This window comes from Macrotis lagotis, chromosome 5, assembly GCF_037893015.1.
Source record: "Macrotis lagotis isolate mMagLag1 chromosome 5, bilby.v1.9.chrom.fasta, whole genome shotgun sequence".
In the NCBI taxonomy this organism is placed as follows: domain Eukaryota; kingdom Metazoa; phylum Chordata; class Mammalia; order Peramelemorphia; family Peramelidae; genus Macrotis; species Macrotis lagotis.
Genome location: NC_133662.1, coordinates 266,132,916 through 266,147,288, shown reverse-complemented (window position 1 = coordinate 266,147,288; position 14,373 = coordinate 266,132,916). Strand labels below are relative to the sequence as shown.

The window sequence follows — 14,373 nt, the reverse complement described above, 5'->3', positions numbered from 1 at the left end:
CTTTGGCACTTTTATTAGGGATGGAAGATGAACTAGAATGGCAATGATTCTGGCTATGGCTCTTAGAATTCTTGGAGAAGGCTTTGGTTTCCTTTTTCTGCTTTATAAACCTTGAAGTAATTGCCATTATTCCAACAAAGATAGGAGGATCCCATTGATTTTATTAAGTGTTGGTTATTGAGCCAATCTGGGATGGGTGGATATGAGAAATACAACCCACGTGAGCTGGATTTAGGGGTTGGGAGGGGGGGTGGTTTTCTTCTAAATATTTTCAGCGGATGTATTTCCCTGGACACCTCCAGGTGTCAGAATGAAACAGAATTCACCTCTCTCTCCTATTCCTACATTATAATTATTACCACATTTCAGAACTTGTAAGCCAGGCCATGGAACTGTCATTGGGGAGTATTAAGGAAAAGAAAATGAAGGGTATGGGAAGAAAGCAGTCTTTAAGGGCTGTAGACTGATCAGAAATGATATCATCCAACATATATATGTATATATATATATATATATATATATATATATATATATATATATATATATACAGACTCCAGTGATGCTGTGAGCTAATCCAAGTATAGTCCCTCCAGTTATGCAGATCATAACCCTTCCCCTTCCTGATCAATTCTCTCATCTATATCCTTCCACCGTAAGTTGACCATAAGTAGTTCATCCTTTTGGGTTCACAGGGACTATACTCTGAAAGGGTTAAATTTGACAGGCTGGGAACTCCCTCCCTTGGGCTTTGATGTCCTGATGTTGAAAGCCTAGACAGTGTCTGGTTGATGCAAGACTCAGTCCCTTTTCTGCCTTCCTACCACACTTCCCCTCCCCCTGCCCCAGTCCCTCACCATCTTCTACTTCTGGAAAAAGTAATCAAATTAACAAGACCATCAATGAACTGATGCTCTACCCTAGGGTTTCATTCACCAACCCTAAGATTTCCCAGACCCAAATTCCCTTCCTTGACTGCTATTCATTTTCATGTTCATATTCATTTTTCATGTTACCTATCTCTATTAGAATGTAAGTTTCCTAGAGGCAAGAGCTGACTATTTTGTCTCTCATCATCTTTTGCGTGACAGAAAATATGAATGATAGCCCTAGGGTCCATATTGTTCTAAAATCAAATAAAACAGAAAAGGGTCAGATAAGCAAAATAAGTCATTATTACTCTTATTCTCTTTAAATTGGGAGAAGGGGAAGTTGGTGGGTTTAATTCATAAGTTTCTGTAGGTTTAATTATCATCCAAACATAGCCAAATGCCAAATCTATGTATCTAACCCCAAGCTATGTCTTGACCTCTTGCCTCTCATTACATCTTCTGGAAATTTCTAATTGGATTACTAAAGAGAGCTTAATGGATACACATCTTCAGCAGAATTAATTTTATTCTTTTTTTTTAGGTTTTTTTCTGCAAGGCAAATGGGGTTAAGTGGCTTGCCCAAGGCCACACAGCTAGGTGTGTCTTAAGTGTCTGAGACTGGATTTGAACCCAGGTACTCCTGACTCCAAGGCCCGTGCTTTATCCACTACGCCACCTAGCCACCCAGAATTAATTTTATTCTTAAAAAAGCTTTCATCTAAAATTCCCTGTTTCTGTCACGGATTCTAATATACTAATTCTAATGTAATGTCAACCAAATTTCCAACTCTGACTTTATGATACTAATTAGTAAACTATAGAAGCTTTTTTGAATATATAGATCAAATCTGTAACCCTCAGTTATTCAACAAAGAGGGCTTACAGAGAACTCTTGATAAAAATGACAAAGCAAAAACTGACTCTGTGAGGAATGAAGGGTGTTATTGGTCTTCACAGGGTGTGGAGGGAGGCCCCTTTGAAATCCATTACAAAGGGAGAATGGCCCCAGCCAGTCACGAAACTGGGAGAGTTCTCCTAGTCCCATTCCAAAGATGACAAATGAAATTAGAAGAAACTAGTCCTTAAATGGTCAAGAGTAACCTAATCTTGACCTTCTCCTTTGCACGTGCTCAAAGAGATCTCTCTTTTCTTGCTCATTAGTATAATGAGCAGGGTGGGGAAATGTATAGAAACCAATGTATCAGTTAGATTTGTGACTGCAGCCTATGACTGGCATGAGGGAGCAGGGAAAAAGTACATAAAAGAGCTGGTATGTTGGGATTTCCCCTCCCCTCTCACTCTCTCTCCCACCATGAGAAAGGTGTGCCATTTTGTTAAGTTATCTTAATAAAAACCATTTTAATCACTCTGGACTAAGTATTCTCGAGACATTTATAACAACTGTCTTAAGAAATTTACAATGAAAATGTTGATTTGAGATTTTACTAGTTTTCCCAAGGCTAACAAACTATCCACAATGAAAATCATTCTCCTGCTCTTAAATGGGTTGTTCCATTGTGTCTAAAGATGTCCACTGATGACTTTCTTTGAATTGTCCGACCTTTTAAAGTGTTTGTCTGAAAGAGACAGTGCTTAAGATGAATGTGTTCTTGAAATATGAATGTGAAGCAATTATTTAGAGGTCATTATATTTTCCCTCAAGGCATCTGTGTTTCAAAAACATTGACATTTTCTTTTCATGTTATAGAACATATCTCCAATTATCATTTGTGTTTCAAAGAATGCTATTTCCTGGAACAAAAAAGGGGTGTCTTTATTTTATCATCTAGCACAAGAGTATTGATGTTTGGGAAATCTCTTCTTTGTAAATTAATGTCCATAAGTGGGAAAGTTGAACATAAGGAAAGAAAATGTGACTATAGAAAATAACTGTTATGTCAATTTGCTCTTTTAATAACTATAAACATGACTGATCATGTGGAAGCCTTAAATTTTTGACCTGGTATAATCTTTTGGATTCTTTTCATTTCATTTTCTTCCTTATTAAAAAGTTTTTTGGTTTGGTCTGTTTTAGAGATGGCTAAATATTTTTTTTGATGCTGTTTAATTATGATGATTAATTTGGGTCTTTATTGTAACTTATACATATAAATCTTTTTTAATAAAAATACTTAGGTTCTATGTCATCTAAATAAATATATGTTACTAATGGCTAATTAATCATCAGTGTTATTTATTTTACCTTTACCTGCTCCTGTTTTTTTACCAAGTCTTTTCTTAATGTTTCTTTATGTGAGATCATGATTACTGCCCTTGCTTTTCTGATTTCATAGGAAACATAATATATTGTTTCAGTACTTTATTTGAACTTTTTGTGAACATTTATATTTCAAGTTTGTTTCTTAAAAACAGTGAAGTTTTTTATTCTGCTTTATGATACATTCTGTTCCTATCTTCCATTCTATGAGTGAGTTTATTCTGTTCACATCCATGGTTATGATCTCTAATTGTACATTCACTTCCGAAATCTCATTTCATACTTTCTCCTCTCTTTACCTCACCTTTCTCCTGAATAAAAAAAGAAAGTTGAGAAGGAAACATGATCAAAATAATTATCTTTAATCAAAAACATCTGCTCTCATTCTTCTGCCCTTCTCTTCAACTATTCCAGGCTACCATAATTGGTTAATTCAATTTCTTTCTTTTTTTAAAGTCCCTACTTTATTCTCTGCTCTCAGAAGCTGAAATTTGTTTTGCTTGGATCTGTTCCCTCCCTAGCTCTACCTTTGAAATACACCACTTTCCTCTCTCTGTCTCTATTTTCCCCCCTGATTTTTATATGTTTCTACATCAAGCTCTCTGTGACTGTCTTTTGTCTGATTCGGAGGAATCAGTGAGTTGAATGAGACAACTGATTCCATTTTTGTATATTCTTCCTATCGCAATGCTAGCTGTGGAAAAAAAAAATCAGATCCTTTCTCATTTTTTTCCCTGTGTATTTTCTTCTCTTTCCTTTCTCTCTTTAAAACCACTAAAACAGAATGAAAATGTCCTTGGAATCTGTCACCCTTGAAAACAAGGAATTTCTAAAGGGACATTTGTCTTTTCTCCTTTTGTTAGAGTGAAAGAAATCACTATCATTTAGTCCCTTGTAATTCCTCAAATGTAATTTGGATTCTCTGAAATCACATGGTTTTACCACAGGATCACAGGATTGTTTTCTTTTCTGTTTTTTTTTCTTTAGAATACTATTCCCCCGCCCCCCCCCCCCCCCAGGAGTATCCTTAGTCTTCTAGGATAAACTGCATTTCTTTAAAACCTTTGTCTTTTGCTTTTTTGAACATTACACTATTTCCTCTTCTGTATAGTACCTTGGAACATACTCAGAGCCTTGATGGATTCCTTTCTTTCTTGCTATTTGCAGTAAGTTATGTTGTCTTTGTTCTGGATGTTCATAATTTTGCCTCTGCAAATCCTGGGTGTTTTCAGTTTGGTGTTTCAGAAGATGACCAGTGGATTTTTTTCTATTTTCATTTTTCTCTGTTTCTAATAGTATTGTTTACTTTTTAAAATATGGTACCCGGGTAATTAGTGTCATACACATGAATAAACCGCCATTATGAAATTAAAAAGTGACTGATAGACTTTGAATAGACTCTTTGACTTTTTCATGAAAAAATAGCCTATGTTTTTACATAAACTATCAAGTTAGTATGGTGACAGAAGGTTGCACATCAGTCTCCAGCCTTTGTTAGCTATGGCAATCTGTGGAATGTTCAAATTTCCTCTTCGTGATATCATTGTTTATTTTCTTTGCTCTATTGGCTGTTATTTGCATTTTAAATTAGTTAAGTTGAGGGAACTGAATTCTAAAGAGTTTGACTGATATATCCATGCTCATGAAACTAGAGCATGGCAGAGTTGGATTCCAAACCAAGTCTGGTCTTTCTACTAGACATTGTTGCATTTTAGGAAAGAAAGTTGGTCATATTCCATCCCTACACTTTTCTACATCCTCTATGATGCATACTGCTGTTTATAGCTCTTAGGTAGACAAATTAGGTTGAGTTAAAAGTGCAAAACAGTGAAATAAAATCTGTCCTTTATTTGCATCTTTAAAAACAGCAGCTCAGTGACTTGGACTCTGGTCAAATAAATAATTCTTGCCCAGAGAAACTACCTCTCACGGTCTGAGCTTACTATCATCTTAACTATTAGCAAGGAAAAGTGATGTTTGCTATGAAGACAACTATAACCTCATTCCATAGCAGGGCAGAGTGTTAGAGAGACAGAGACAGACACAGAGACAGAGACAGACAGAGAGAAAAGACAGAGAGAGAGAGAGAGAGAGAGAGAGAGAGAGAGAGAGAGAGAGAGAGAGAGAGAGAGAGAGAAAAGACAGAGAGAGAAAAGACAGAGAGATGACACAGAGAAAGAAAAGAGAGAGAGAGAGAGAGAGAGAGAGAAAAGACACACAGAGAGAGAAAAGACACACAGAGAGAAAAGACACACACACACACACAGAGAAAAGACACACAGAGAGAAAAGACAGACAGAGAGAGAGAGAGAGAGAGAGAGAGAGAGAGAGAGAGAGAGAAAGTAAAAAAAAATCTGTTATTTCAAGATTCAGAAATAGTTTTCTTCTGTCTTTGACTGGAAATCCATTCACCAGAAACAATCTTTCAGATATCAGGGAATTTCTTTCCCTAAATATGCCAAATATACTGGAGAGCATCTGTATGGCTGTGAGATCTGGAGAATTCCTTGTGGGGTTTTTGGATAATGACTTCCTTGGACTTGTCAATTGTATTGTTTGTGTGAAGACCACAAGAATAAGCCCAGTTGATTTCATCCTCACTGGCTTGGCCATCTCCAAGATTATAATTTTGTGGGCACTAACAGCAATGAATTTTTATATTTTTTCCACTATAAAAGAAATGATATTGGCACTTGGATGCCTTCAGAAGTTATCTGGAATGTCAGCAATCATTCTAGTGCTTGGTTTGGAAGTTTTCCCATCCTGCCTTCCTCTGGCTGAAGTGGAGAATTAATATGGTGGTCCTCAGGATTCTGATGGGATGCTTGCTCATATCCTTGTTCATTCTTCTTCCAATGACAGGGAGAATTTCTGAGATTCAGAAATTTCTCACTGACCAAGAAAATGAAACAAATATAACTCATAATATTAAAAAAAATAAAAACCCTAAAGTTTTCCACCTTGATTCTCTTCCATACAATAGGTTTGGTTCCCTTTTTTCTATCTCTCATCTCCTGTGTCCTGTTAGTACTATCCTTGTGGAGGCATATCCAGCAGATGCATCTCAAGGTCATAGGCTTCAGGGATCCCAGCACAGAAGCTCACGTGAGGGCTATGAGATCCACAATCTCCTTCCTCTGCCTCTTTGTACTATACCATTTGGGTATCACTATGGTAGTCTTAAACCTAGCAATATTTCACAGCAAACTTGTGGCAATGTTTGCATTGATAGTCATGGGTATCTATCCCTTGACCCACTCCATCATCCTAATCCTGAGTCACAGCAAGTTGAGAAAGGCCTCTCTGAGGGTACTGGGGAGGCTCAAACACTGCCTCAAAATCCCTGGGAAAGTGTAAGTGGCAGAAGCTAAACACTGAGTCCTTGAAATTTTTTTGAGTTTATTTTAATTGCAATTAGAAATCAGAAATATGGAAATCCAAAATTTGGCTTAACTGTTCACACAGAAATCAAAGAAGTGTATGAAAACTACCTATCATCAAGATCATAGCATGAAACTATATGACCAACCTATAGAGCTGTCCAGTGGTATATATAGACATTTCATATGGAAAATAAGAGATTAGACTGGATTACCTTAGAGTAATTGCAAAATGTCTTTAGTGATTCCAAATATTTCCCTGTGCTGCCTTTCAATAGCAATAATCTATTCCTGTCTTTGTAATTCTATGAACCATGGAATGTCATGATTTCTGGAGAATTATAAAGATGTATCATTCAGAAGGTAATGGAGAGATAAAGATTGGAAGGAAATCGACTATCAAAATAACAAAAAAGGTAGTATGAAGAACTGGAATAAATGATATGCCAGGAAAAATAAAATGTGCTGGTCACATGAGAAGAACAAGAAATGGACAACTAATGTATTCTGCTGCTGTCTTTATGAGGTCAAGACCCACATCTGATAGATTTAGGAGGTGATGTGAATAAGAGTCACCTAGGATGGACATGTATGGATGAGCTATAATCCACATCCATGGAAGGAATAATCAATTGAATGAGACCACAGATTTGAATTTCATTCTCAAAGGTTATATTTATTATTTCTGCCTTTTTGTGTTAATTTGTTATTATCATTTTATTGTTATTATCATATTATTGTTATTATTATCATTTTTATTAATTTATAAATTTATAGCTAGGTTGTTTTTCCCCAAATTCTTTATGTTGCTGACAATAGTAATTAATCATATTTAGTATTAAAGTATTTTGCTCAAATCATTCATTTTTTTCCTGCTTGTTTTTCTTTTTGATTCATCTAAGACTGGAAAAGTTATTATGAAATCTCTAATGGTCCCTGAAGTATTATTTAGATTGCCTCAATTTTGAGTGGTTTAACTTTTAAGTTCTTGGATACAAAACTATTCAGTAAATATATGTATTTATATAGGTCTATGTATATTTTTGTATATGGATATTATATATATAATATTATGTGTATATAATATATGATATGTACATATAATCTATATCTATATTATAATATATCATGTCTTTCAACATAATATAGATTATTTTTCTTTCTTAATCACTTGAGAGATAGCATCACCTGGTGAATAAAATAATGGACTTGGAATCAGAAGACATGAATTTAAATCCTACCTAAAATATTTAACTATATGACCCTAGACAGATTACTTAATCTAACTCAGTTGAAGTCTCCTCATCTGAAAAATTAGGATTATAATAATAACAACACATACTTTCTGTTGATGTGTTAGAATCAAATGAGATAATATATGCAAAGTGTTATAAAAGTTTAAAAGTGCTATAAAAAATGTGTGGCATTATCACATCACTACACCACCCAGGCAGCTAGATGGTACAGTGAATAGAGGACTAGACCAGGAGTCAGGAAGGCCTAAGTTCAAATTTGTTCTTAGATTTTTACTAGCTATATGACCTTGGGCATCTCACTTAATCTCTGTTTATTTCGGTTTCCACTAGTGTAAAATGAAAATGATAATTGTGCCTCATCTTCAGGATTTTTGTGAGGCTTAAATGTGATGTTATTTATAAAGTTCTTGGCAAATTATAGTAACTGTATACATGGAAGAATAGTGAGGAAAAAGAGGAAGAAGGAAAATGCACAGGTAAGTTAGAATGTGAATGGGATAATTTTACCCATAAATTAGAAGTGGATAACAGCATAAAAATTTGAAATCAATAATATTTTGCTTTCAGAAATCATCATAAAAATTATATATATATATATATATATATATATATATATGTATGTATACACAAAGAGGAGTAGAATTTATTCTGTAAAAAACAGGGAGAGTAAATTCTGATCTCCAACAAAGTTAAATTTAAAAGAGATATAATCAAAAGTGAAAAATTTGGGCAAGTAGATTGTATTAGCAATATTATTCACTATAGCTTTAGACCATTTAAAATACCTAGATAGGATACAATACTTGAACACATACTTGCCAAAACAGACACAGGAACCATATGAACATAAATATAAAATCCTTTTTATACAAATAAACTCAGATTTAAATAGCTAAATTCATATTTTTGTAGGTTAAAGCAATTTGAGTTTTAAAGTGACATTTTTACCTAAATAATCTAATTAACCAATTTCATCTCAAATTAAATTACTAAAAATATATTTATTGAATTAGAAAAAATAGCAAAATTAGAAAAAAATAATAAAAAATACTTTGGAAAAGCAAAAGGCTAGGAATGTCAAAGAAACTGGGGGGGGGGGGGGAGATGTAAAGCAAGTAGATTCAGCAGTATTAGCTCTTAAACGAATTCCCTCCCAATGAGGGAGAACAGGGTTGAGGTATAATAAAGACAATTTCAATGATTGTCAATTATCAATTCTTGGTTATATTTTACTTTTACTTTTTTAAAATTAAAAATAAAATAAGAAAATAATTGTCATGTGTAGCAAAATGTAAGCGAGGATTCATAACAAAGAGCAATAAATTTTCATTTCTAGAAAGTCAATAAAAATAAATACTACATACTGTGTTCAAAATTGTCTATCTTTTCTTGCTTCTTTGCAAGTTTTCTTCTGTCCTCTGCTGGATATAATTTACTTTATTCCTCCCTCCCCCTTTCCCCCTCACCTTCTCCCAAAGGCTGCCATTAAGGATGGATGTATTTATTTATACATATCTATCCACCTACACACACACACAATATATATATATATATATATATATATATATATATATATATATATATATATATATATATGTATATACACACATAGAGATACAGATAGACATTCCCATTCATAGATATCTAGATATTTGGTTTGTGTGTATTTCTCATTTTCATAACATTTCCTGAAAGCAACAACCCTTCCTAACCCCTCTACTTCTACTTGCTACCTTGCCTTCTTATTCCAACCTAACACCCTTCCAAGAATCCTTCCCTTGCACACCCTCTATGCCTCATTATCCTCTAACTCAGTAGTCTTCTTAGCTCCCCCCTCTCATTTCTTTCTGAACTTAAAAGACTTTTATATAACACACATATGTGTCTATACATGCATTTAATACACATACTTGTGTGTGTCTTGTTCCCTCTTTAACCCATTCCCAATAAAAGAAGGTTCTAGAATTACTGGAACTCTCCCTTTTTCCTGTCTAATTCCTCTGCATCAATTCTTCTCACTCCTCATTTGTATAAGATGATAAACCTTTTTATTTTTTCCTTCATCATTTTAGTTTTTAGAATCTCATCCTGCTCAACTCTACATCTCTCTTTCCTTAATAGTACCCAATTCCTAATAACAATCTTGGACATATGGTTTACATTATCACATATGAATAGTAAACAATTTGTACTTAACTTCAGGTCTTTTTATACCAAAATCCTGAAAGTCTGGCAATTCATTTTTTTCACATACAAGATTATGCTTAACTTTTCTGGATGTGATATTTTTGGCCACAACCCTAGATCTTTTGCTCTTTGATATGTAGCATTCTAAGACCTGTGGTCTTTCAATGTAAATGCTGATAGGTCTTGTGAATTCTAGTTGTAATTCATATTTGAATTTTTTTCTTGTTGCTCTTATGTTTTCTTCTTAACCTAGGGGTTTTTGAATTTGGCTATGATATTCCTATCAGTTTTCATTTTAGGATCCTTTTAAGGTGTTGATCAGTAGATTTTTTTCCTATTTTTTACTTTTCCCTTCTTGCTCTAACACTTTAGAATAATTTTCTTTATTCCTTGTATTGTTAAATGTGAACATCTTATTGTATTATGTAAAACACTTCATTTTTTCTGTTTTTTTTTATTCTTTATGTTGTATTCTATTATTTCTTTGTCTCATAGCTTCACTGACTTCCCCTTCCCAATTCTAATTTTCAAGAAGTCTTTTTTTCCCTTAAGATTTGGAATCTCCTTTACCAATTGGTTAACTCTCTTTTCATAATCTTTTTTTTTTTTTTTGGTTCTTTTTGTAATTGTTTTCTCAATTCCTCTTACTTGTTTTTTTGTTTTGTTTTGTTTTTTTTAAGGCAAATAGGGATTAAGTGGCTTGCCCAAGGCCCCACAGCTAGGTAATTATTAAATGTCTGAGGTTGGATTTGAACTCAGTCTCTCTTGACTCCAGGGCCGGTGCTCTATCCACTGTGCCACCTAGCCGCCCTCTTACTTGGTCTTTAAAATTCTTTTAGAGATCTATAAATTCCTTTTGAGCATATAACCATTGGATATTTCTTTTTTTGGGGTAAGAAAGACTTTTTTGCTTCAATATCTTTCTCTGAAGACAAATCTTGGTCTTCTTTATTCCCATAGTAGCTGTCCATGATTGGATTTTTCTCCTTTACCTACTCATTTTTTTTTCTAAAATTTTTAGCAGCTTGATGTTATGATGAAGGGGATGGTGCCTCTGGCCTCAGGAGCTTTGTCCAGCCCAACTCTGAATGGTTTCTTCCCCCTTGAAGCCACAGCTAGGGTTCTGTCACACACTACTGGAAGTGATCTTACTGCTTGAGAACCCTCTAGTGGCTATAACCTTAAGTCATCCCCTCTGCCCTGAACCAAGACTACGTACTCAGTTCTGTAATCGTCCACAGCTAGCAGTCGCCAACCACTACTGCTTTTGCACTCGCCCGGCATGTTTTGTTTTCTTCTTACACAAGCCGGAGCGCAGAGGTCAGCTCCCAATTATCTGGGAGATAAGAATCCCAGTGGTTGAGGCAGAGGCTGCCTCCTGCCCCAGATGCCCAGGGCTTACCTCTTATTCTTTAAGGGAGCTGGTTCTTGTCCTTTGTTATTCAAGAAAATCAAAATGACATCACTATGTTTGAGACAAATGACAATGTGTCCTACTGATCAGACTAATATGAGCCTGGAATACTCCACCATAAGTTGGGCACAAATAGTCCATATGAACACCTTGGGTGGGTACTCTAAACTACTTATGTCATGCTTCCTTTGAGCTGCTTCAATTTTGCCTTCCTCAAAGAGTGCAGCCCCCTCACTGATGAGGGCACCCCATGCTGGGTGGTCCTATGCCTGTGTCTCCCAGGCTGTACAGTCAATTCTAAAGTTCTTCAGTGAGGTCTTCATATTGCTTCTTCTGACCCTTTTGTGAGGGCTCGCCCTGGGGGAGTTCTCCATAAAATAGTTTTTTGGATAAGCATATGCCTGGCATTCTAACAATGTGACCAGCCCATCATGGTTGCACTCTCTGTAGTAATGGTGAAACTCTAGGCAATTTAGCTCTGGAAAGGATCTCAGGGTCTGGTATCTTCTCCTGCCAGATGATTTTCAGAGTCTTCCTAAGACAATGTAAATGGCAGTGATTCAGTTTCTTGACATTGTGCTCGTAGATTGCTCAGATTTCACAGGCATATAGCAATGAAATTGGTGCAATGTCTCTGTAGACCTTCAGTTTGGTAGTCAATTTAATACCACTTCTCTCACACACTGTTTTTGAGCCTCCTAACTACTGTGCTAGCTTTGTCAATATATGCCAAGGTAAGTGAACTTTTCCACAGTGCTCAAAATTTCTCCATTTGCTGTCATCGATGGTTCCACATATGGATAGTTTGGTGCTGGCTGATGGAGTACCTGGGTTTTTTTGGTTTTAGTTTTTAGACCAAAATGAGCACAAGCAGCAGAGAATCGATCCATACTTTGCTGCACCTCAGCTTCAGAGACTGCAATGAGGGCACTATCATTGGCAAACAGAAAATCGTGCACTAACACTCCCTCCACTTTGGTCTTGGCTTGTAGTCTTTTCAAGTTAAAGCATTTATCAACAGTGTAGTAGCTGACTTTGAGGCCATGTTCATGCTCAGTGAAGGTATTTGATGACGTGGCTAAAATCATCATGCTTAAAAGTATGGGAACAAGATACAACCTTGTTTCATTCCATTGGTGACTGGGAAATCTCATGAGCATCATCCACTATCTATTACCCAGGCAGTCATCTATCATGGAAATGGTATTACAATACTGATGAACTTTGGGCAACCAAATTTTGACATAATTTTCCATAAACCCTCATGACTGATAGTATCAAAGGCCTCAGTCAGATCTACAGATGTTGTATACAGACCTCTTTTCTGCTCCTGGCATTTTTCCTGGAGTTGTTGGGCACCCAACACCATATTGACTGCTCCTCACCCCTTTCTGAAGCCACACTGGCTCTCAGGAAGGTGATCAAATTCCAGGTTAAGGATTAGTCTATTGAGAAGGACTCTGGCAGGAATCTTACCAGGAGTGACTCTATCTAAGAGAAATACTCCTGTGATTGTCACAGGACAATTTATCCCGTTTACCTTTATAAAGATGGACGATGGGGGCATCCTTGAATTCTTGGGGGATAAACTCTTCATGCCATATAACCTGAAAAATTGCGGTCAGTTTTTGGATGAGTAATGGACTCCCACCTTATAGATCTCAGCTGGAATAGAATCAGCACCAAGTGCCTTGCCACTTGAAAGGAGACTAATGGCACAAAACCTCTTCTTCAGTTGGAACCTCAGCTAGGGACTGACTGACTTCAGCCTAAGGTAAATGCTCACTGGTTTTTGCCTTGATTGATGCTGGTCTGTTAAGAACATCATGGAAGTGTTCAGCCCATCTCTTGAATCTATGAAGGAAGATGCTATCCACCCTCAGAGAAACAGATGACAGAAGAAATGTCTTACATTTAGTATATGATCTTACATTTGTGTGTCTTACATGTGTATGGTCTTACATCATATGTGTATGAGTGTATAAGTATGTATGCCCATCTCTTTAGGACCAAGTCCCTACTGTTAATCAATATGGATCCATCAGCACTGAACTAGTCTGATGATGTTTGCACTTCATTTGGACTGGGATCTTCCTTCAGTTGTCCCAGGAAAAATCACTGTTCCTCAATAATTCTTGTTTATTTTTGCCACTCTAAGTTCACTCTGAGGTGTCTTTTGACTTGCTTGTGGAGGCAATTTGGAGAGCTTATTATTTTCTGAACTACTCTTCTATCTTCTCACAATCCTCTACTCAATGCATCACACCACAATTCAGAATAAAGATGACTCTGTTTTCTGCAAAATGCCATTTTAGCAGCTGGTACTTTGTCCCCCATAACTCTTCACTTATCAAAGTTATCAGTGGTCTAATGGTGGGAGGTGAGTATGTCTTGGCATGGGAGATAGCTAAAGGCTGGGAGAGGAGAGAGATATAGTGACTTACTAATTTGTTCTTGGGATGCAAATACAAGCAATCAGGACAGTTCCTACACTCAAAAAACTTACTTTCTAATATGGAAAAATGTTTCGTAAAGGAAACTTCTAAAGTATAGGTCAAAGGGGGAGAATATTCAAAAAGTTGGGCTAGGCCTGGTTTTAAGTTCAGAGGATCAGAAAGAAAGAAAAATTGGAAATCCAGCTGATAAAAAATGATATTAATAAAAATTTAAATGTCTACATAAATTAAAACAAAGACTTGAAAAGCAGACTTGAAAATGATTTCATCCAAATGCCAACTGTCACTTTTAATATGTATGGCAAGGTACAGTGCTTCTCACAGAGGTACTTATGGAGAATTAGTTTAAGTTGAGCAGATCAGTGACCCTTTCACTGACCCTGGTGTTTCTCAAATGTCTAATGAGTAATAGTGTAATGTCACAGATGCCTGGGCAACAAGATCTGAAGAAGTCCATGGTTCACAGGTCACCCTCCTATTGGAGACTCTACACCAACCACAAAGACCTGGGTGCATTTAGGGGACTGCTCTATTCTGAGAGTTCTAAGTAAATTGGCAAAGAGAATCTGGTGAATGAAAGCAAAAAGAACTCA

General features: G+C 35.9%; 1 pseudogene; it reads left to right on the top strand.

The window, feature by feature from the left end:
* The first annotated feature begins 5,542 nt into the window (after positions 1–5,542).
* Positions 5,543–6,458, top strand: LOC141489569 (taste receptor type 2 member 7-like; annotated as a pseudogene).
* Positions 6,459–14,373: the final 7,915 nt, after the last annotated feature.